Source organism: Manacus candei, unplaced genomic scaffold (assembly GCF_025592945.1).
Source record: "Manacus candei isolate 608988 ecotype Guabito, Panama unplaced genomic scaffold, ASM2559294v1 h1tg000016l, whole genome shotgun sequence".
Taxonomy (NCBI): Eukaryota; Metazoa; Chordata; class Aves; order Passeriformes; family Pipridae; genus Manacus; species Manacus candei.
Window position 1 is genome coordinate 4,595,375 of NW_026138064.1, and position 25,018 is coordinate 4,620,392.

Consider the following 25,018-nt stretch of genomic DNA (forward strand, 5'->3'; position numbering starts at 1 on the left):
TGCTTGTTATATAAATTATGCTGTCACAATCTTTCTCAACCATGGTTTCACTGTCTCTCCTAATGATATAAATCTGCTTTCAGATGGAAACTAAAAAATTATTAAAAAATATAAATGACGATGGTTAGTAAAATCAAGTATACCAGGCTGTGTGATTAAAGTCCAATGAAACTAGCTTTTGAATTGCCGATGAAAACATACTTCTGTTTAGATCAGGAGCTGTAGCCTCAAACCTTTATTTCCAAATGATACCAAGAAATATTTTTCTGCTTTTGCCTATGTAGAAATTTAGCTAAGCACCTTTCAGAAAAAATATATTTTGGTATGAATATACAAAATATCATCTGTGTATGTAACATTTACCATCTGTATGGATGAACTCATCTGTTTTTATTTGCATTGTTATATCTTTACTAGCTGTATAGATTTGGGTAGGAGAAACATATCTATAGAAAGTAGGAAGACAAGTGAAAATAAATAAGAATAGAAAATAAGAATGAAAGTAATCACCACTGTCTGTATCAACCATATCTTTTAAAAATTACATTATTTTAAAATAATTTGAAGTAGGGTGGGGTTTTTTTTCTTATACAACTTTTATTGGAAGGTTCCTCTGAAAGTGTCATCTTTGTGCTGTGGAAAGTTTTCTAGAGATGTATATCAAAGCAAACATCTTTCGGCTTTGGAGTTCTTGTTATTCTGCTTTCTCCTTCCTCTTATCTACATATCATCAGCAAAGCACAGGTATGACCCATTTGTCTGTTTTTAGTACAGGCCACAATTCATATGTTAATTTTTGTTTTTAAGAATGATCCTTATTTTCTCAGATCATCCTTATTTAATTGAGTATATTACAATGTATTTAAAATATCCTAAATAAGATTTATCAACATCATTCTTTCAGAATTCTTATTCTTAATATTATTATTCTGCTAACAAAGAGAACTGATTATCTTGTGGTATTAGTCCTCATCAATAACACCTTTTATTTTTATAAAGTTTAGTTCAAGGTATACTAAATGCATAATTTTTCATTTTAGTAAATTCAGTCATTCAGATTTGAATTTTGGGGACAAATGGGGATAAATATGTGTTAGGAACTAAAATCAGAACAAAATATTTCTGCATTTGAAAACAAAACAGAATTTCAATTAAAGTCTTTCAAGGCAGAAAATTAATTAATGAAATGTGTTACATTTCTCAATCATTAGGGCAAAATATGTTAATTAACCAGAATAATTAAAAAAAAATTACATAGTTTTTAAGGTTGAATACTGCTTCATGTTGCCAACAATGCACGTGTGAGTCTTTTATTAGACATTTGATATAGCTGAAGCCTACTGTTACATCTGATCATCACCAGTCAAATAAAGGACGTTAATGTTAAGACATGACTAGTTAATTAGCACTATCTGTTTCATGATCAGATGCCAGCCTACCAGCAGCAAATGAGTTGTGAAGATGGTATTCAAATAAAACAATTAGATTGTCTCATAAAGCTTTGAGGCTGGTACTTAGGCAGTTTCTCATGATCATAAAAAGCTCTAAATACACTTAGGCAGAGCACATACAACGTGATCTAACCATGAGATGTGTACTTGAACCAAAAACTATTTTGGGAAACAAGTTTGGGAATTTTTATGGTACACCTCAAGGTGAATTAAACACACATTTATGCTTAAATATAAAAAGAAAAATTTAATTAACATTATGTGGTTTGACATGGAATCTGCAAAGATGTGTCACAAGAAGTTTCCTTATAAACACTTCATAGAAACATAGAATGTCTTGTGTTGGAAGGGACCTTAAATATCATCTTGTTACAATACCTCTGTCATGGACAGGGACATCTTTCACTACACCAGGTACCTGTCCTTGAACACTTCCAGGGATGGGGCAGTGTGGTGGATTGACCTTGGTTGGCCACTCAGCTGCTCTATCACTCCCCTTCCCAGCCAGACATGTAAGACAGAGAGAGAGTAAGATGGAAAAACAACTCGTTTTTTGGGTGGGGATAAGGCAGTTTATTTAAAGTGAAAGCAAAGCAGAAGCTTGCACGCGCAAAAGCAAAGCAAAAGATAGCAGGGTTTATTCTCTACTTCCCATCAGCAGCAATGATCGGCCACTTCCAAGAAACAGGTCTTCAGCACATGCAACAGTTCCTCAGCAGGCAGCCATTGGAGACAATGAATGTCTGCCTTCCTGATCCTTTCCGTAGGTTTTATATCCGAGCTGACACCATATGGTATGGAATATCCCTTCGGTCAGTTTGGGGTAGCTGGCCTACTTTGGTCCCTGCCCAGGATCTTGTCCTCAATTGAGGAAGGAATGTTGCAGTGCTGATGCTGTGCTCAGTAGTAGTGTATTAGGGTGGGTTCGGACCATACTGAATCCTGAAAACTATGACTGCGTTGCAAGCTCAACAAAACTGATACGTATTACCAAGAGGTGGCCAACAAAATGAACAAACCGAAAAGGGAGGAAGGAGGAGAGAAATAAGGCCCCAGCATGTTACCTCCCCAGACACCCAACTGTTGTCCATAAAGTTATCTTACTGACCTAGTATGCCTATGATTACCCATAGCAGAAGCTGCATCCTTGGATAGTCAGTAAGTTCACAAACTGTCAGGCGTCCCCGCCAAAGGTAACGTTGTCCTTGATGTGAAGCTAGCTCCACTCCAAGAAAGCGCTATCTGCTTTTATACAATTAATTGAGTGACCTCAGCCTAGGCAGGAGTGATCATCACCGCCCAGCCAGAGGCCCTCAGTCCCACCCCCTATTATGTAAGTGCATCTCTTCTGCACATGCGTGAGAACTTCGGAAATCCCCTAACGCACACACAGTATGCTTTGGGGGTCTTTCTTAATCAAGTCAGGGGTCCAACTTCCTCCCCTCCTCTTCAATTTCTCCTTTAAATGCCCTTGGTAGACAATGAACCAATAGTAGAACACCAATTAAAATAGTTTATACAGAAGTTTTCCCTCCAAGGATGAATTCACTGTTTTATCAGTGAACTTGGCAGAGAGAATATAAACTACTAAAGGTGGTTGGGGCCAAACACAGACCAAAAGTATCAGCGTAAATTCACCCTGCTACAAGTAGCCAAAACACCAGTGTGTTTTCGACACCCTTCTAGCTATCAACGCAAAGCACAGCACTGTGAGGGCTGCTGTGGGGAAATGAACTCCAGCTCAGCCTGACCCAATACAGGCAGCCTCAGTTTCTCTGGGCAATTTGTTCCAATGCTTTACTAGCCTCATAGTAAAGAATTTCTCCCTAGAATCTGAGTATATCCTCTTTCAGCTTAAAGCCATTGCCTCTTGTCCTATCACTACATGCCCTTGTAAAAAGTCCTTCTTCAGCTCAACCCCCTTTAGATACTGGAAGGTGCTATAAGGACTCATCAGATCTTTCTCTTCTCCGGGCTGAACAGGCTCTCTCAGCCTGTGTTCATGACAGATGTGCTCCAGCCCCTCCTGATCATCTCCCTGGCCCTCCTCCAGACTGGCTCCTCAGGTCTGTATTCTTATTATGTTGGGGGCCCCAGAGCTGGGTGCAGCACTCCAGGTAGGTTTTGACAAGAGCAGACCAGAGGGCAAGAATCACCTCCTTTGACCTGCTGCCCACATTTCTTCTGATGCAGCCCAGGGCATGGCTGGCTCTCTGGGCTGTAGGTTTGCACTGCTGAGTCATTACGAGTTTCTCATCAATCAAAATTCCCAAGTTCTTCTCCACAGGCTGCTCTCTCAAATGAATGATCCATCTGTCAAATCCATGTTTTCTCAGTTCTGAGATAAAATGTCATACAAGCAGCACCAACCCTGAAAGCAGTTTTCTGTGTGACCTCAGCTCAGCTGTGGGTCCATTTCCCAGCCCTGTTTTGCTACCTATATGTGGGCCTTGATCTTGGTTTCCTGAGTGCTCCTATTCCAGAATGACTACAAGACAATGGTGAAGATTTTTCTTATCTCAATACCACAGGAAACCTCTCTCCCTTCCAAGGAATCTACTCTGTCTGTGACATTCCTGTTTCTAGCCAGTTTAACCCCTTCTTGCATTATGGCCTTCTAACTGGTTGTGCCAGTTCATTTGTGTCAGGTCACAGATTCCCACTATTAAGATGGTACAATTAGAATTTCCCCTTCAAACTTCTCAGACAGTGTGACAAATATACATTATATTCTTCGCAAAAGAAGAGTCTGACAAATCAGGAGCCCAGTATTTGATGATTTTTGAAGAGCTATGTGCATGATTCACAGAAGTTGAAGAATCTCAGGATAAATAGCTCTTAATAAAATGTTTATTTGACTTTGAAAAATACCTCAGTAGCACGAGTAGCTACTAACTTTTGGAAAAGATTTGTTTACCTAAAGCAAGGATGACAGAAAGAATCATCTTACTTTACTACAGCATCATTCATCACAAATGGCAAAGGAATGTGCAGTGCTCCAGTAAAACTCAACATAAACCAGGGATACCATGTTTGTGGCAGGACACAGTTAACTGGCAGAAGAAATAGAAGCAATTCTGCATCACCAGTTTCTTCTGTATTAGAGATTCAAATTTAAATGGTGGAAATTTTTCAAAATTGGAATTCGTCAAAATTAGAATTTGTCAAAATTAATATTGATGCAATCTATCTTCTTTTATTTCAAACCCTGAACTATTGGTTCTTTGTTATAATTGAAAACATTTCAACTAAATAAAAACATAACCTAGGTATCACATTTTTTGAACTAGTCTGAAGTGACTGTTGCATTGAAGCTTCTCAAGAAGCCATGATGTCTTAGATTGATGCCATGATGTCTTAGATACCATCTCATATTCCTTTTTGCTCTGTATACCTAAAATTACTGGGAAAAATGCTAAATTTAATGAAAAAAAGATCATAAATTATATGAAAAACAGTACACTAGCTCCACTGTGAGTGATCTTTCCTTTTTACAGTGCATTAGTCAACCCCACCCAACCCAATCCCTTTCTATTCAGTGCAATTAAGTATAAAAGTTTGAATTAGAAAGTGGTAAAATATCTCACCCTACAATAAACCTTTGTTAGCATTAAAGTGCTATCCCAGGATATTTTTCTCACCCCTCAGAATCATTGGCAGCATATTTCAAAGCAATGTAAAAGTATTTTGAGGAAGTTTCCCATATAGGACAAAATTTCCAAGGTAAGAGTCCAACAACTGGTTATGTGACAATTCGGAGAGAGTAGCAGAAGGACATGAGAAGACTGAGGAATTCTTCTCTAAGTAGCCTTACAATTAGCAGCCCCCTTAATGTCCTTCACTTTAAAAAATTACATTTATGGATGGTATTACTGCTGTAGAATACTCTCTTTCAAAAACAGTCTGGAAGTAACATACAGGTGACATTAAGGAAATATTTAACTGTCTTTTTAAAGTCATAATCCCTGCAATATAATTTTATTAGTAAATTTCTTCCATTTTTCATTTAGACATTCTCTAGTATTATGAAGTGTGACAGGTGCATTTGACCCCTTAACCAAATAAGGAGCAGTTTGGTACAGGTTCCAAAGGAGGTGAAGTCCTGAGCCACAACTGCATGAAATACTCCTCTAGAAAAACCACAAAGTAGGAGAGTGGCACAGTGAGCATCAATGCCCATGAGCTCGAAACGCTGTAAATGCGATTAACACATGAATAGTTGGTGGCTTTTCCAAGACTCATTTGTCAAGGAACAAAGAAAGTTAAGGGCACAAGGAGTCTCATGTATACTTTTCCCACTGTATGCAACTTGATTATGAGCCAACCACTTTATTCCACAAATACTAGAGACTAAGTGAGTCTTCTTCGAGTTCCCTGTGTAAGACAGCATGGCTGCACAGCGGTGATCTCCCCTGGAGCCGAAATGCTTCTCAAGGTTGGTCTTCAAAGTGGAGAGACTTTCTGACAATGACAGATTTTTGTATGAGTCCAGTCTGAGTTCTCTCTAAATTACAACTGTAATACCTGCCAGGTGATTCTGCCCTTGAGCAGTGATGCCTCTCAAGGTAGGAGATTCCTTACTTGAGATAAGAGATTCCTCCTTAACAAGACAGAGAGAACCCTTACTCACAGCAGATCCTTGGCAAGTGACTAACAGCATGCTGAATTCATGCTAAGAAGTCCATACTCAATATTAGCTGTTACAGACCTTGTATAGATAACCTATTAGGTGTAAACCATTGTCCAAGTCTGAGACCAAGATGAGATTTTCTACATCTAAGCTTCATCTAGAATTTAGAAATCAAGGGGGTCCATCCTGAACCTTGTGACCTGATGGGAGAGTTTCCCTTACCCTTTTGTGTCTCTGGTCTCTGTGTAAATAATTCTAGCTAGATTCTAATTTGATTCATTTGTGTGTTTCTTCCACATTGTAAGTAATCAAGTGAACCTTACTGTCAAATTCTGTTAAGTCATAGTTTTACAATATCATATTAAAACCAATTTTGCTATTACCTTTGAGGGTGAATTTTTTTAATATCTTAAATCACTCATCTGCAAAATATATAATATATTCAGTATATAATAGTTGATTTGTTTACCCAAAAAAATGTATATATGACCTAACACTTTTCCAACTGGCAACATATTAGAGAGTGGCAGGAGCAAGGGAACCCACTGAGAACAAATTGAATGTTGTTTTCAGTTCTGGATAAACAAAGTTGTAGCACAATATTAAAAAAAAAACAAACAAAACTGAATAAGGCATAACTGTGTAAGCTAGTATAGTGTTACCTTCCAGTATTTATCTGTCCGAATGAGAAAATAATTATGTGAATAGCAGCAGCTGTACTTGATGCTCTGCATGGAAGATAACTTGTTTCATATCCTGCCTCTACTACCAAATAACCTTCACAGTCAAGAGCTTGGATGCCATTGACAGGACCATGAATATTTATTTGTGATGAGGCAATGAAACAGCTTCCAAATGTGATACTTCAAAAAGAATTTTTTAGACACTGCATGCAGTACAGTTCTGGATTTCAGACTGTCTGACTGCGACGGTATTTTCTGAGTCAATTTCTTTAATATATTGTTGTATAAATAAATAGGTAGATAGATAAATAGATAGATAGACAGACAGATAACTTGAGTTGAACATTCATGAGCTTTTCAGAAATTTTCCACTTGAAAAAAACAGCATGAACTCTGCTTGAATAATATATTACTAGTGATTTCTGCTCTTTCAGTTTTCTGGCCTTGATTGCATGAATACATGTGCATTTACTAAGATACTCATCCATACATAAGTCTACACATTGGGACCTAAAAACACTTTCCCAATTATTATTGCATAGGTAAAATCTCACTTCAAGATTGTTTTATTGTGTGGTGCTGATTACTTTACATCTCTCCTGCTATAAGTTTCTGCAGACACATCTATTCTTTGTACTGTCTTTCAAAGCATTGGTCACCAAAACTGTATAATTGTAGCTACCGATTTAGGTAAAAATACCTCATGTCATCCAGTTTTCATGAGGATTTAAAAAAAAATATTCAGTGAGTCTGAATTTTGTGTAGCCATTTACTTGAATAACTTCCACCTAGTTTTACTCTAACTCCTAGAACTTAATTGATTCATTTATTAAAATTACCCTAGTAGTGGACAGCTTATTTTACACAAGAGTTCTACAATGAATTCAAAGTAATAATCAGCCCAGATTGCTTCTGAATGCTTTGCTCTGTGATCAGAGATTTGCAAGGTAAACAGTGACTATATGTTAACATAGGTTTAAGCTGGACATTGATATCTAGAGAAAAATAAGCAGGAAGGTGAATGAAGCAGTGGATACATTTCTGAGGAATGAAGTCAGTAGATTGCAAGTGACAGGTTCAATTACTGGTCTGTGGACCAGTGACACATCTACCTTAAACTCTGAGTAATGGACAGTAGAAAAGAGATGAATAACTCTTAAGATCTGGAGGAAATATGTAACCATTTGGGCAGAAAATTAGCAATTACATTTTGTGCCATCGGTAATAAGTATTTCAACAAAGATCTTAGGTTAACATCAGATCATGTGACAGTATATCAACCATTACACCTGTGTTCAATCAGCAACCATATCCCTCAATGTGATACTGAGCTGTTTAGTTCAAATGTGGCTTGTTCAGTGATAGATAAGGTGGCTGATATCTGCTACAAAAGTATTCAAAATCAATTTATTTCATAGTCATGATGTTGACTGTTGAAAGATTTCAATTTTTTTAAATGTGTGCATTGATAATTTATCTCTTCATGCTCTGTTCTGAAACCCCATCGCATTCCTCTCCAAACATACACACTGCCACATATGCCCCTCATAAACCACTACAAATAGATAATCATGGTAGATATGCAAGTAATATGTTTGCTAGTAATAACTATGCTAGTGGTAAATCAGCTTATTGAATTCAGAAAAAAGGAACTCCAGGCATTTTCACCTCAACGTGGAGTCAAAATCACAATATGGAAGCTGAGTTTGTTACCATTACTATTCCACGGAAGAATAAAATTTAGTATCAAAAGCCAAACTGATGAGCATCTAATCAATATAAAATAACACATTAAAATAGAACAGGTTTATAAATTCTATGCCTCTGTTTTCACTTTCTAAGCTGCACATTTTTGAAGGGATTTTAAAAAGTACTGTGAGTGTTTTCATCAGTTTTCGTCAGAAATGAGAATAAGTTTTCACCAGAAAATAATCCTGCCTATACACCTAAGGACAGAAAAGTTTTTTCCTTGATGGTTGGTTTCTCAATGTTGTTTGTTTATGTGTTCTTTTTCAGATTTGTTGTTTGTTTGTTTGTTTTTCCTTGATGTGTGTTTTGGTTCTTTTATTTTTTGTTTTGTTCTGATTTTAATTCCCACTCTTAATGTCTTTCAGAGTTAAGTTCATATTGCTGGCAGAAGTGAGATTGTAGCTTTTGTCAGCACACCTAGCTACATGTAAAACACACTGTTACTACTCCCACAGTGCAGAAGTGATTCCAAACTGCCTGGTTGTCTGTGGGACCTGGAATAGTATTCAGGTATTCTAAGCTCCTCACCATTACAGTTTCATTGGCAATACCTTGGATTGAGGTATCATTAAAGCATGTGGTGCAGACATACTCTCAGTACAGTCCTTCCAGAACACATCCCTGTTCAGTATGAACTGGAGATCATGAAAAGAAAAATAAACAAACAAAAAACTAAAGCAAACACAACAAAATGTAAGTAATGAAATGTATAGGACAGTTATTACACAACAATATTTATGTTGACACTAGCTAGCTCCACATTAAGTGTTTCTACACACACACCAGATTCCTTTGACTTTGAGGAAATATAAGAATTCCAAGTATTCTGTTCCTGTTCAAGTATTTCCTAATTTTGCCTTATTTACCTTTCAGTTTCAAATACATTTCATAAATATAAAAATCATGTTTTTTCAATACCTCAGTTTGTATTATGTAGCAACTGCAAGAGAAATGCTTGTTAGGAAAAATAGGGTGATGTCTACCAGCACTAGGACATTCTCTGTAAGAGGTGGGAAACAGTGGTCAGACGGGATCCACTGCTGGCTGCCTGTCGCTGATAATGTCGGAACGGCCAAAGCGACACGAAAAAGGTTCCAGCAAAGTTTATTCCAAGGAAAAAGCAGGGACAGCCACCCGGGGCTGCTGCGCAGCCCCTTAAGTACAGTTTTTGAACACACGTAATGCACACGGATAGGACAGTTCAAACTTTCACACCAGAATTCTTACAGCTAATAGGTGCATTTTCTAAACTCTACTTTCTCACCACAACTTTGCTCTTTCTCAAAACAGCCCAGTTCTTTCCCACAACAGTCCCGAGCACCTGCTCTTATTTTTCTCTCATGTTGATGTTCTTCCCAACCACTCTCATTCAAAACAGGTCCTTGTTCTCATGAGACAGTGCTCCTGTTCTCATGAGACAGTGTTCTCTGTTCCCACAGGACAGCTTCTTCAGGATGCATCAGTATGTTGTCAGGATCAGGGCCTCCATTTTCAGTCCTCTCTTTCAGTCCATCTCAGGGGTATACTTTGATCTGGTCAACATCTATTGCTTCGTCAGTATGTGCCAAGGTGCTGACAGACCCGCTGTCACCCCTGACAGCTGCCTACTTCCCAAACCACTTCTATATTAGCCTTGTGGCTTCTCTACCTGATGACAACTGCCTGTACAACGTACAAAAATTGTCTTTGAAGAGCTATGCACTTTTGTCTATTGCCTTGCTGATTTTGCCTTGCCTCTTGCCACATGCCTGAGTGCTGGATAGGTGAGGATGGAGGGGCATTTTACCACAACGGATTTATAGGTGTTACACCTCTCCACTAGCAACTGGTTGTTACAAAAGGTTACTTTCTTTTTCTACCATTTCAGTGGTTCAAAAAGAGTGAGAACACAGCTGATGACACCACCCATCTATCCTGGCCCTGAACAATTCCAGGGATAGGGCAGCCACAGCTTCTCTGGGCAACCTATTACAGTGCCTCACCACTTTAACAATAAAGAATTTCTTTTTAATATCTGATCTCAAACCTACCCTCTTTCAGTTTAAAGCCATTGCCCCTTGTCCTATTACTACATGCCCCTGTAAAAATTCTCTCTCCCGGCCTCTTTTAGGCCCCCTTCAGGTAGTGGAAGGCTGCCTCTAAGCTCTCCACAGAGTCTTCTCCAGGCTGAAAAGCCTGTATCTCAATCTGTCTTCATAGCAGAAGTGCTCCAGCCCCTCCTAATCATCTTCTTGGCCTTCCTCTGTATTAGCTCTGGCAGGTCCATGTCCTACTAGAGGCCCCAGAACTGCATGCAGTAATGTAAAAAGACATATTTCATCTCTGCAATGCAAGTATAAATATAGATGAAATATGGGAGACAACCTGGTGTGGAATACATCTATATATTTTTACTTATGTGTACTTTTCCATAATAACTTCAAGCATTATTCTAAGAAATTCACAGGATTTTGGTATATATCTTGGTAACCATTTGCATGGCATATATTTTCAATTTCTTACAACTTTAGTTTGTAAACATCACTAAGAACCACTTTCTTGATGATGAGTATGTGTACAATTTTGAAAAAGTGTATGTGACATAACTCTCACAAGTAGTTTCATTGACTAAATGCATTCGGTACATGAATTGTAGGATCTGATGTCACCTGGCATATCAGGATGCTGCTGAAATCCAGAATTTGCTTATACGGTGTAGTAAAAAAAAAAAAAATCCAACAGTTCCATAAGAAAGATCTACAAAAGGTCCCTGGAGATGTTTTCAACTGAATAAAAGGTTTCTTGACACCCTTGCAAGAGTAGAAGACAAAAGCAGACAATTAATTGTTGATTGTGAAATGACTGCATGCCCACAGAATCAGGCTTTTCCTTCTAGAATTGTCTGTTATATCATCCTGGTACCAGGAGGATTATAGCAGTTAACTAGTACAAAAGGACTGAAAATTTGTCTCAAATCTCTCCCTATGCTGGAGCACAGATTTTGCTTTCAAAGCAAGAACTGGTATCACCTGTGTACCTAAATGTTGTCAGGGGACCACACCTTTGTAAGGATCTTATCTTGGCTTATCCTGGTACCTATATTACTTGTAATTTTTCAGAGTCACAGAAATGACAGTTAATTTAGTTTCATTTATATTTCTCTGGCACATTACCACGTCATTCCTGGACAGTTTTGAGCATTTATTTCAGTACTGATAATTTTTAACTTTATAACCTACTATCTGTAAGCAGGCATTAGAACATTCAGTTCATTAAAAAGGGAAAAAGGATTTTGTCCATCTCAATATTTCCCATGCTTGGATTAAAGCCCTAGTTTTCCATGCTTTTATCATGATACTTTTTGCTCCTTAAGAAATCATGATGTCTCATGAATACATTTATTACCATCACATCAATCAGTTATTTTCCCCGATTATATAGTCAGTGCTTTCTTTCACACTTTGCATTAAGTAGTTTGTAATTCTCTAATTTTGCTCTCTTCTTAATTTTGGCTTTTATCCAGAAACACACTTAAACATGGGTTTGTTTTCCTGACTTCAGTGAAACTACTTATGCAGTAGTTACGTCCTTGTTGGAACAGGACCTTCTAGTTATAAGCCTTCATTTTTAAGTCTGCTACAATTATGAATAATTTATTTCTTTTAATTTATCATTCACTTCTGGGACTGTAAAAATGTAAAATACTTCACAGATTCCTCTCTATTTAAGAATAAACACAGATTGCTTCTCCTTTTTTGTAAAGCATGGATTTATTGGCTAGACAAAACAAATACAAAGTGTCATTTTCATTGAATTATTTAAAAAAGGCATGAATAAATGAAAGGAAACATTTTGCTTTGATCATCGAGTGGCTGTGCAGCTGAAGACTAGAAACAGCCAAGCTTTGACTTGAGTATGATACGTGATGTACTGACAGCAATTCACTACCATCTCAATAGCATCTTTGTTACCATCTTAACTGCTTGGTACAAATTTGAAGCAGGTTGAAGGCCTTTACCCAATTTATAGAGGACAAGTCAGCAACAAAAATCCACCAAGACAACAACTGGTCATTTCAGAAGACAGTCCAAGAGTTCAGTGTTTACCATTTCGATTCACTGTTTCTGATTGTCAATACCTGCAAATGGAGTGAAACAGAGAAGGAAGAAAATAGCAGTAGATAAGATTTACTTATTTAATCCTTAATCAGAAACTCCTTGAGGATATTTCTAAAATTGCTTATCTGAATTTATCTTTGATTGAAAAAAAGCAAAAACATTATCTCTTTTTTTTCTCATCAAGAAAAGTGTTATTCCATATTCTTGGTAGACTGCAAATAATTTCATGGACCATATATAAGCTATATTCTAAAGAAATGTTTTAGACACTAAGATGCTGTAAGTCTCATCCATTTCTTAGAAACAAAATGCTACATTTAAATATTTACTTTTATGGATACAGAATAAATAAGTCATTAAAGAGTCTCCTTTCTCTTTAGGCTTCAAGGTTGTGCTTAAAGAACATTTTGTGAAAATAACGCACCCAACACAAGTGTTGCTTTCCCAGAGATCATGAAAGGCAACTGCCATTCTGAAAGGTTGAGCATATAATCCATATGACTAACCATGCTCTATAATGATGGAATGAATTTATTTTATTGAAAACACATCTGAAATATAGATTAGCAGAATTGAATATCATCTATATATCCCATCTCTAACTCATGAAAACATCAATCTAGCAATTCATTATTATTTAAACATTTAACAAAACTCACCACATCATGTGATGTGTACAGACTCCAAATTAAGCATACTTCTAGACTGTATATGTTGCAACCAAGGGAGAAAAATGTGATCCAGGAATTCTTTGAATCTGTTTATAAGAGGAGGTTAAATGATGTAGGTGTAATAAGAGGATGATGCAGAGTAAGGAAACATTGACTTCTACTACCCCTGTCCCCACAGATGGTGAGCTAACATTCAAAATTACTGACCATGCATTTATAATTTAAAAGCTGCTGGTTACTTTTAGGTAATTTCATTTAAGTCCAAATTTTAATTATATGCAGATACATGCAAGGCAAATTTCATAAGAATGTAGATGTCTAGACATGGACATTTTAAATCTAAAATATTTTTAACAGGTCTCTCAACAGACGTTGTCAGCAGGGACTGTGTTATTACTGAATTAGATTTTTCACACAGTTTTAGAGCACCCACACCATACATACCTAATCTCCATTGCACTCATTATGTCAGTAAATCAGCCCTTTAGAGATAGATGTGATGTTTTGATCCCTCAGTGAAGTGAAGAATTTCAGTCTGGGCTTGGTGTTGGGGCTTTGCTCCAGACCTATGACATCAAAAAAAAGTTAATAGGTATAGAATGCATAAGGTGGGATTTATTGCCCTTGAAATTAAATTTGCCTAACTCCTGTAGAAGATAATCCAAGAATTTGGGAAAAATCTTTTCACTGGATAATTTGTGAAGACATAATCTGCGTCTTGGGGAGAAATCAGTTTATTGTGACTTCTATTTCAGTTTACTATAAAATAATTTGTGAACAAAGAGCATTCTGAAGATTAAGAGACTGTATTAAGATATCAAAAATAGCATGAAAACTCTTCGAAAATGTACTGTTCTTGCTGAGTAATTCTTATAAGAGACAGTGAAATCTTTTGGGAGCTATTTAAGAATCTGCTTGGCTGGGTATTTTTTCTCCTTTCTCAGCAGAGTTTGTAAATGAGAATTATCCTTCCATTAGGAAAAAGGCATGTGAAGATTATTGAGATTTACTATATTTCCTCTCTTTTTCAATACACATTCAGTCTTTTAAAATATTAGGTCTTATTGTAAGCTTTGTCTCAGAGCTAGTATAAAATAATTTGACTGTAGTTTTCAAATTTTATTTAAGGATGAAAGTCTTCCTCCTTGCTTTATGCTTGACAACATTGGAAGTATAAGGTGTTTATTCAGTATCTGATAATTCAAACACATTTTCAAGTCTCATTTTCAGTTATGAATTATTATAAAATTTAAAATGGACTGTGAGAAAGTTCTTCAGAGTTTTAATATCTGCTATTGCTGAAAGAAGAGTTTGATTCTGTGCAAGTCTTCAAACCTTGATGTTCACTCTTAGAAATTTGCAATAGCAAAACCAGAAAATGTTATGTGTAGCAAAGAAAGAAAAAGATGGAAGATGATCCTTATATAGGTGCCTCCTCATAGCTTTGTGCATGCTACTTTTTTTTGTCATTTGGGATACAAAGACAAACTGAAACAAGAGGTGTCTAGAGATTTTGCTGAATATATGCTTAGAAATGACTAGAGCAGATAAGCAGCAGAAATTTGCATAAGGCTGGCCAAATACTCTTTTTCAGCAATAGATACTTTGAGAAGCACCCATTTTTAACCTGGGTATTTTCCACTGATCATCATCAAGTTGGAAATTATTCAGAATTCAAAATCTTGTCTAATTTCATTTGCAGTTCAGGAGCTGCAGCTGATTGTAGCTATAGCTAAGTGAAATACAATGGGAAAGCAGTGCCTATTCTTTGTTCCCCTCTCATATTTGTCTAGCCTATTGGTGCTCACAAGAGGAGGAGAAAGTGACCTTTCTTATGCGAATCACAACTATCACTATAGCTTAAATGAACTGGCAATTTCTGGAGAACATCCCTGTGCTGTGTTGATTTAAACATATTAGTTTGTATAATAATAAACTGATTAAAAACAGCTTCTTTTTTTTCTCTCCACCTCACAGATATGAGTAATGTATTATATCCCAAGTGTGTTACAGGAAAGATATTTTTCTAAGTATGATTTTAACTTCTGCTACACCTAACTTTATATTCGGCAAAGAGATAAAGTTTCTTCACTTCAACCCTGCATTTAATGATTAGGAAAAGTATATCTTACGATTTGCTACTGATATAGGGTATAAATTATTCCTTTTCTTAAGATTGTTTCATTTTACTTCATGGCTGAAGACCTGCTCAGCATTAAAACCACAAATTAATCTCCATCACAAGTCTGGATTATCTTTAAATCACTACGCTGACTCAGTAGGAAAAACATAAAATTATACAATGCAAGAAATATGGAATTATATTAAACATAAGTCAATTTTTCCAACTTGATTTCAAAATGAAAAAGCATGGCTGAAAACACTTTTGAGGGTTACTTGAAGTTTGCTGAAATCTATTCAGTTTCACAACTGTCCTCAGCTTCCAGCTAAAAAGAAATCAACTAGCATTCTTTTTGAAATCCAATAGAAAGTATACTGTCTTGAAGAAGATAACATTTCCTTATACCTCTTATCATTAGGAGCTTTATCATTTAGGGGTTTTGTCCATATAGTTTTTGAACAAATGGAGTAAAGCCTTTTAATGTTTTGAAATGACAGATGTTTTCCTTCTTGTAATTCTGTGTACAGTTATATACAAAGGACAACAACTTAATGAACGTTACAAAAGGAAAATGTGGACAAAATAAATACATGATCAATTTAGGTCTGAACAGACACTTTTTGTTTTAAGCATTATTATACTCAAAAATAGTTTCTGAATCTCATTCCTTTGTTCCAGTTTTAGAGTTGTTCTTTGATTTATTTTTCATGTGTCTGCTCTTTCGACTAATTTCAGCAAAGGTGCACAATCACATCATTGTTTTACTCTACACTTTGGCAGTACAGTCAGACTTTTTGCTGCCACTGGTTAACCTTTAATTCTGTTATTTAAATAAGATCCAAACAATTTCTGATTCAGTCTTCAGTCTATGTATCTTACATTGCTCATTCTTTTACAGGAAATGTGATTTTGCTTAATACCTATTATTTGTCTTTTCTCTCCTTTTCAAAGTGTCTATACACCTCAGTGTAAACTATGTATATACTGTGTTCTTTTAATACCAAACATGAAGAAATAGTAATTATTTTTCACCTTTATGTTGTTGTTTCTTGGGGAATAGACAAATGAAGCTCTGAAGGAACACGGTAAAACACTCCTGAGCATTCAAAATGTTAATGTAAATTTTTTATTTAAGAGTAGTTAACACAAAAACTACAGTTTTATTCTAAAGTTAAAAATTTTATTTTAACCACAGAAATAGCCATTTTCACTCTTCTGCACTGAAAGTGCAGGAGTTTTATTTTACAACTACTAGAATATCTGAAAAACTGACAGCCTGTAGATTTTCACAGTGGATATTTGTCTCCACAGAAAACCAAAATGTCAATATTTTATCAGGTGATTTGTATTATATGCATTATGTGCACATATCTGCAAATATACATTACAATATATATGTACATATATGTATTATACGCAAAAATAATATAGTCTTCTCCAATAAAAAAACTGGGGGTTTGTTTTTAGCAGCATAGTTGTCTAGGTTCTTCATACAGTTACTGTGTACCTAACTGCAATTTATTCTTGATTGCTGAAACCAGGAAAAAAATCTGAATTCCATACAACAAATCCTTTCTAGGAAATCGATAATATATCAGCCATTGTGACACATTATTCTGTAAATGACCACAAGCATTCAGTAACAAAAACAAGGAAGAGATTGATAGAGCAATCAACTACAGCAATTCCAAAACAGATCTAAATAACTATTTTCCTACCTGGTACAGTTTTGTCACTTTTATTAATAATTTTGTAAATTAATACTTGTCCATGTTTCATCTTCCTACACCTTTGAATCATCTCTGAAAGACTCATCAAAAAATCCCTACGTATATATGAGAAACATGATGGAAGTTCATTATGGCTAAATGTATGCTACTGGAAAACCTGAAACACCCCAAAAGAGGATCATCATGTATATGAAAGTCCAGATGAGGTGATGATCTCTTCTCCCTGGTTTCCAGTAATAGGATGTAGGGGAATAGATGAAGGCAAGGTTCAGGTGAGGTTCAGACTTGACATTAAGGATGCTGAAACATTAAGACAAGCCTCCTTCCCTCCCGTTCCCTCTCCTCTTTTTTTTTTTTTTTTTTTTTTTTTTTTTTTTTTTTTGTTTGGTTTTTTTTTTTTTTGTTTGTTTGTTTTGTTTTGTTTTGTTTTGTTTTTGGTTTTGTTTTTGTTTTTTTTTTTCCCAGAGAAACTACTGTAGTTTAATATTGAAAAATACTGAATAAAGAAATGGAGAGGTTCTGAAAAGACTACTGACAAAACTCTTACAAAATTCCAAATTATTGACTCTCCATAGACAAGAAATTGAAGTGACCCACTTTCTACAGTTCAAAAATAAATAACTCTAATTAAAAAAAAAAATCCTGCATACCTAGATATGCAATCTGAGCTTTTAAAAAAACCCATCTTTCTCTACACCTTTTCAGAAGAAATAGTCCTTAAGATAAAAATATCTGTATTTATCCGGTGATAAATAAAATATTATTTGATGTGGAGGAACACCAGAGCGAGTGGGAACGATTCCAAGCTTGGAGAGACGTATATGGAGCTTAGAGAAGACAACAAATTATGGACTTTTGTGTTATTCCCCAGTTCATCCCATGTTCTATGTGCCCTAATATATATGCATCTCTATTAATCCCCCTGGTTTGTATTGTTTAGGGCTTGTCTGGACTAGCCCTCAGGTTTTCCTGCCAAAAATTGTTTACCACCTTGTTCTCCCCTGCTTTCCCGCTCGTCCCACACTGACTGGCCGATGAGTGCTGCAGCGCGTAGTGAGCTCCCATTGGTCCCTGTTGTTTAACTCCTCCCAAGTCCCTCCCACCTTTCTTTCACTCACCAACCCTGTGATACCCTGAGATATTAATCCCATGCTCCGCCCCGGTTATCAGACTTCCCCTCATCTAAACCCTATTTAAGTCCTTGTTCCCCTCAATAAAGTGGCCACTGCACCCTGACCTTCCACCTTGTCAGAACCCTCTGTGCAGTGTCGCGTCCCTGCTCCTCTCTCCACCGGGCTATGGCAATTTACCATAATCACAGAGATCTATTAGACTTTAGACAGTCATAGAAAAGATAATAAAACTTTTGTATCTGTTAATAAAGAAAATAGCAAGAAAGATTCTCTGTGGAAACAACTAGTATGAATTCAAAATACTAATTTTGTGTTACAATATGGAGAAACAAAATGAGTATATTAAAATAAAGGTTGTTAATCACAAACTCTGAGAACAACAGAAAGCAGGTTAAAAGAAAAGAGAAATTTAAGAATTGGAAGTACAACCATACTCGGACTGATGAGAAAAATAAAAAAACTTAATTATTATGAGACGATTTTTTTCACATAAATTCAGATTAATGATTAAACTCATATACAGAGATGAGGTTAAATGAAAGAGCAGACAACTTGGTTCAAATTGTTAAGTTATAAGGGTATACCAAGTAGCAGAGAACAACATGTTGAACAATTGTAGTATTCTGTCAAAAAATACATCATTATATATCAAATGCCATTCTGGATTGGCAGGGTGTACCTGACTTAATTCAATGTAAAACTTTCCTTTGTTCCTCTAGAAGGTAGAAAGAATTTAAATGAGGATTTTTTTCCTGATAGAAAGCATGAAGTGATTACATTACATTTACTATTCAAAAAGACATTTTGTATTCAAAAAATTTCTCTGTAAAAATCCTGGTCGAGTGTGAGTGATTTTTCTGTCTCTATTCAAGCTTCATTTGCTTGCTTTTAATTCCACTCTCACTCCTGCTTAGGCCAATTAATTCCTCTGAATGAAATTTTTTTCTGACATTCATTATGAAACATTAGTGTGAACCAAGAATGGCATAATGTAGCATGCAACAAGCATTTTTCTGCGTCTCTCACAATTTTATGTCCACCTGAACTAAAGTGATTATTTTTCCTTTAAAATTTTTCATATAAAATGGATAACTCATGTCCCCAGCTAATTTTTCTAAGAAGCAGTGGCAAAATATATGCAAACTAATAGACACCTTGATATAAAGGGTGTTGAATATTCATAAAACCTCTTGATTCCTCCTTTCATGTAACTGGTTAAAACTTCTAGTTCTTTTCTTTATCATGTTTATTATGAGTAGTTACTATTTTCCCTATTAGAATTAGGTACATTGAGAGAGATATTGAGAGGAAAGTTTATTTCAAATGTTTAAACTTTATTTAGCCTCTCAAATTTAAATTACTCAAGCTAGAGAAGTTTAAGACAAAAACATAAAAATAACATCTAGATAAAAGATTTCATTTTCTTGAAAGTTAATTCTGCAATAGAATTTCAGAATCGAAGCAAAGAAGAAAAATTGCCTAATCAACTTGTCTCAAGCTAGACTAGCAAAGAAGAATTTGATATCTTGGACCTATGATTTCATTTTATCTCTCTCAGAAGAGTGTAACTGATGATCAGAGGGAAGCAGTAATTTAATAGCAAGGAAATGGCGAAGGAGAAGCATGCAAAAATATGAGATATAAAAAATTACATATTCCAATGAAGGCCGAAGAGGATGCAGTATCAGTGTTAGAATATTAAAGAAAATATCAGTTTCAGAAGTAATTTGATTAATTCCTCTTGAAATTGAGTATTCTATTAAATATGAAACTGCCTGAAACACAAAACCACTTCTGACCACACAACAAATCTATATGTGTGAAGGAATGCCTACTGAGCTCTACAGAGTGTTATAAAAGTTGTAATACTAATAAGATTGAGCACTATCTTTCAAGTATTCTTGATAGTAATGTTTACCACTCATACAATTCCTAACAATGCACAAAAGTAATTCTACAGCCTTAAATAGGAAACCTTAGACGGTAACCTTAAACAGGAAAATAAAAGTCCATAAATGTATGGTAAAGATCGGTGGTCATCTCTGAGTGATACAAAAGGAAAAGTTATTTGGAACCTGAAGTTCAAAAATAGCTGGGAGAGGAGGAGTCTTGTTTTAGCAGGTTCAACACAATTAGATTTTTTGACTATCTAAATGGCTGATTTGACATGTGCTTTACTATTACTCTAAGTAAGCATAATAACAGTGGTGGATTTATTTTCCCTCTCCTACAAGTGAAGAGAAAGGAAAGGGGCAAGGGAAGGGCAACAAAAATAGGTTAATCAAAGCATGAATATTTTTGATTTAAAAATTCAACAGCTTAATAACACACTTTTTGGAAAAGATACATCATTTTCCATGGCAGATTACAGTCTTCAGGCTTGCACATCTCATCTCTGGAAAAAAAATATATAAAAAAATCCAAACTTCAGCATCTATTGCACAGTATGGTTGCTGTTTAAAATTTGTTCAGCTTAAGGTAAGAGAGCATTCTTAAGACCTCACACATGTTGATTGTTCTCCTGATTCTAGGCCCAGTTATTACAGAAAAAAGACTCACAATGAGGAGCACAAAAAATCACTCTCTTTCTCTCTACAATAAAAGACTAAAATTAGTACAGAATAGTATTTTCCTACTCTTTTTAGTGTGAAAATGTGAGATATCAGAGAGTTATGATTTTTTTTGTTTCACTGGGGATTATTTGGCCTAGAGAAAGAAGGTTTTAATATCTTTTTCTTTACGACTCCTATTACGTGTTCTAACGAAACCTTCAGATTAGTCACAGGACTGCCTGAACTAGAAATACAAAAAGTGAGTTCCCTGCATTTTTCCTACAAGTTTACGAATTATGACATTTCAAAAAATATATTAAAAATGTAACTTACTGAACAGCAGTATTTAAAAAATAATGTTTGCAATTAAATATATTATAAGCCACTTTTTACAGTGACATTTAAGGGGATTTAATAGCCAAGTATGGTTATTACATTCAACATGGTTTGGGGCGAAAGAAATTTTTAAAAAAACCAATAATGACTTGTATTATGTACAAAATTAATTCATGGAATAAACTAGCCACAAATGTCCATTCTTTTAAAATAAATACATAATGGCACTTCCTTTCAGGGACATTGTTTTTAAATAGTGTGACTGAATCAATACAGTCATTTGTCATTCAAGGATTCAAACCTGATCAGACTTTGCTTCAGCAAAATGATGAATGGACATACATTTTTAATATCTCCGTGCAGATGATGGGAAATTCTGTCTACCAATTTCTGTATAGGGGTCCAAGTGCATTAAAGGGACTACTGCAGAGTTCATCTCTTAAATCAATTCTGCAGAAATAGGAAGTAGAGACAAGAGTATTACTTGAGCATAAGGGCTGTGCCGCAGTGCACTAACCAATGGAGCTCCAACATGTCTCTGCATTGTATGTATACACTTCTCTAATACAAGCACCTGCCTGACTTAAAAGTCATTTCACGTGTAGCTTTGGTAGATTGTCATATGTGACTGTAGCATGAGGTCCTTAACACAACTTAACCAGAATCATAACAAGGTTCTGTACTAACACAGTATGGTAATTAAAAAAGAGAGATGTTAGAAGTAGCGAAACTTTATTTTTGTGATATTGTTTCTTATTACAACAGCTATAAATATGATCTTTATTTTAAAGAAAAGAAGAAGAAGTCATGGTACAGTGTCATGTTTTGAATCTTGTTTTCCCCCAGAGGCTAGAAAAGTGGTAGACCCCAAGGGGTGGAAACCCCTGGAAGTTTTGGAGTTCTGTCCAATGGGCGCTCCTGCAAAAATGTCAACATCTCACAAGCTCACCGGAAAAGAAGAGTTGTAGTTTTGGTTGTAGGAGAGGTGGCCATGTTGTGAGCCACGAGGAAGGGGCTCTGAGCCCCTTGGGCCCTTTGGGGCCTCCCAGCCCCTGGCTGGGGGGGGGCTGCAGGGACCTGGAACAGCATAAAGCTGGGCTAGGTGCCTGTAGTTATGCCGGGAGATGTTTTCTCCATGGGCACAGAGCAGCAGCCGGCGCTGACCAGAGAAACGGTGGCAGAGAGCCAGGAGAGATAACACCTGAACTGAAGGAGCAGCAGAAACAACATGCAGCACCTGGAAGGACTCCTGGAAGGAAAGCCGGAAAAAAAAGAGAGCCAGCAGCCTGAGAGACAGAGTTCTGGGGGTAAGACTGTACCAGTCCCCCAAACTCCTTTGAGATCCCTCTGAGAAAAAGAGGGAGATGGACTCCTGTTAAGGAGAAGAGTTTTAGACATGCAGCACCGGAGAGAGAGAGGAGCTGAGAAGCTCAGAGCGTCCTGGAGCTGGACCGGGACGGCCAGAGGAATGTGGGGGGAGTTGACCTTGGCTCCCCCCCCCTTGCACTGCTGCCACGGTGGCAGCCTGAGAGACAGGGCACAGAGGGCCCTGCAAGGAGCTGAGTCTCCTGGAGATACCAGACCATCACGAAGACCCCCCTGTGTCTTCGTGATATGACGTGGTGATACGACCTTGTCTGGGGTTACGAAGCCCACGGAAGACCCCTCGGTTGGAGGCAATGGGGCCGAGAGAGGCTTGGATACCTCCCTCGTGGATGCTGGCAGAAAGCCAGCTATCAGCTGCTGCATCAATGTGAAGAAGACAGACAGACTGCTGCCTCAGAAGATGCTGCTGTTCAGAGACTGGAAGGGATCTGTCCTTCTTTCCCTCCTGGACTTTTATTTGGAGGGGAGAAGAGATCTGGTCCACTGTAAATACTATATGTCGTGGTAGAGATAGTTGTGATCGTGTGTATAATGTGATGTGGTATTTATTTGTACAGTCATTGTAATATATTCCCTTTCCCCCACTTTGAGTCTGGTGTGTGTTTTGTCTGGAAAAACCCATCTCACATTAGGTTGAGATGTGGGAGGGGGGAATGGAGCTAGGGAATTGGATTTTGGGGCTATCTCAAACCATGACATACAGGGATTTAAATATACCTTTCAATTAGTCTCTTTTTTTTTTCCAAATAATAAGTTACCATTTTATAGTTGTTTATCTTCAGCACTCCGATCCTAAGATGCTTTTAGACTCAGGATACAATAGTCTCATAGATAAAGCTTCAAAATGCCTTGACTAAAATGAATAAATCCAGGTCTTCCAAGTAGTTAATGAGAAGTCAACTCTGAATTTTCACATCACTGTCAGCAGGAAGAACACAGTTAAAGATTAATTTTTGTTACTGAGTCCCTTAGCTTTAAATGTTGGTCTGGACCCTTGCTATCCTAATTGTTCCACCTCTCAGTTTAAAAGCTTCAGCTGGTTCAGAGAAAAAAAAATGTTATTTACAATCACTTTTTACTTTCTTGCTTGTTTCTCTGTTTGTTTGTTTATTTGTTTATTCTGTATTTAACACATCTATGCAAATGAAAAGCTTTCATTATAAGTGTAGTTGGAGATCCATTTAAAACCACTGAAAATATACATACTAACTATGGCAACATGTTTGAACTGCCTGAGATCTATGGCATGTGAAATACACCCCTATGCAGTCATTGAACTTAAAGAAATATTTTCAATCAGCAGTTATTTTTCTAGGTTTCATCACTTCACGAGGTGAACCAGTGCCTTACTTTTCAATACCTTTGTGTTGCCCCAGAAAACTGCATGTGAATTTGGGCTCCATAGAAATTAAGCCATATAGAGTCAAATTACTATTTAAATGAGGTGGTTCTTATAAGATTTTCTTAAGGACTGACCCAGTATACTGTAACACTAGACTGCTATTATTTTAATCTAGTTTCAAAAGGCTGTCCAGGATTACTAGATGAAAGCTACCTGCACATTTAATTTTATGATTGAAACATTTAATGTATGATACAGAACCACTGAAACTATACCTTATTGAGATCTAAAGCCTACTGAAGTCAGGAAGATCTATTTTTAAAAGTCTGTACCAGGCTTAGTTAGCTTGTATTACACATTTTGTAAATTGTTGCCGCTGTATTTTGGTGTTGAAAAAATCTCCAGGAGCAGTTAATTAGGGGTGAGATAAGAAAGGGTTTATTCTGCCAAGGCAAGATGTTTCAGGACGCGTGCGCAGGCCGTGACTGAGAGGTTACATTTTATAATACCATCCATCCAATCCCAGATGTGTCCACCCTGTGGCCTTTACTCTGGTCCACCCTAGGTCCACCCCCTTAAAATGAGTCTGGGGTGTATTTTGGGACCCCCCATTCATCCCATCTTCACCATCATCAGAGCACAAAGGGTACATAATTACCTAATTCTTGACCGTATTCTGTGGTTTAGGTCTTGATATGCTGTTCTAGCCACAATCTAGGCCTTGCCTTGACAAAGGACTAAACATTTCTATTGGATTTGGGGCTGTGAGTGATATAGGGAGGATAGAATGGGGTAAGAGGGTTAAGGAATGTATAAACAAGGGTGCTAGAGAAAGGGAAAGGGACAAGGGACAAAAGGGGCGGGGGGAGGTTGCTGCTTTTAAAATCTACTTCCACTACTTATAAAACTTACAAGTCTTACAAATATTAGAAAAATATAAAAACATTAGGGGCTTAAGGCATCAAATGAACGTTTTGTAAATATCTCCAGATTAAGGGACCATTTTTCTGAAATTATTTATATTTCTAATTTCTGAATTGTGGTAATCATTTTTCAATCTCAATGACAAAGTCATCTTTTTGACTTCTCTACTTTGTGCTAGCAAAATTGTACCATTCTAAAACATTTCCAATAAT